Source organism: Setaria italica, chromosome VIII (assembly GCF_000263155.2).
Source record: "Setaria italica strain Yugu1 chromosome VIII, Setaria_italica_v2.0, whole genome shotgun sequence".
In the NCBI taxonomy this organism is placed as follows: domain Eukaryota; kingdom Viridiplantae; phylum Streptophyta; class Magnoliopsida; order Poales; family Poaceae; genus Setaria; species Setaria italica.
Genome location: NC_028457.1, coordinates 25,358,044 through 25,358,533, shown reverse-complemented (window position 1 = coordinate 25,358,533; position 490 = coordinate 25,358,044).

Sequence of the window (490 nt, the reverse complement as noted above, 5' to 3'; positions counted from 1 at the left end):
TATTCCATCCACACATGGACCATGGAGTAGTATTTCGTATAATTACACACACATGCCCCCCAGTGTCAAGTGCTGCTGCCTCCAACGTGCATGCCAGGCATGCAGCACTAGATTTGTTATCCAGAAAGCAGCTCCCTTCCTACCCCTGCTCTTTCCTGAACCTGTAGATTATATACATGCCTTCTCCTTTCTGCTTAGGTTTGTAACCAATGATTATAAGTTTACGAAGTGGTGGATACACCAACTTCTATACGAGGCCACATGCAGTTTAGGCTTTTAGATAGAAAAAAAATTATGTGGAAAAAGGGCAGCTTGGGCCGTATGCATCTCCTCCTGAGTAGTAGATTTCCAATTTCAATTAAAGGATAGGATAGGTCTATTTTTTGTTCTGAATCTGATGCAGGAGTTGTTGTAGAAACTTCGTTGGGCTTCTTACTGGTGTATGGTACGAATTCTGAAGCAAGAGCTGTTCTGCACTTGCAGCAACATC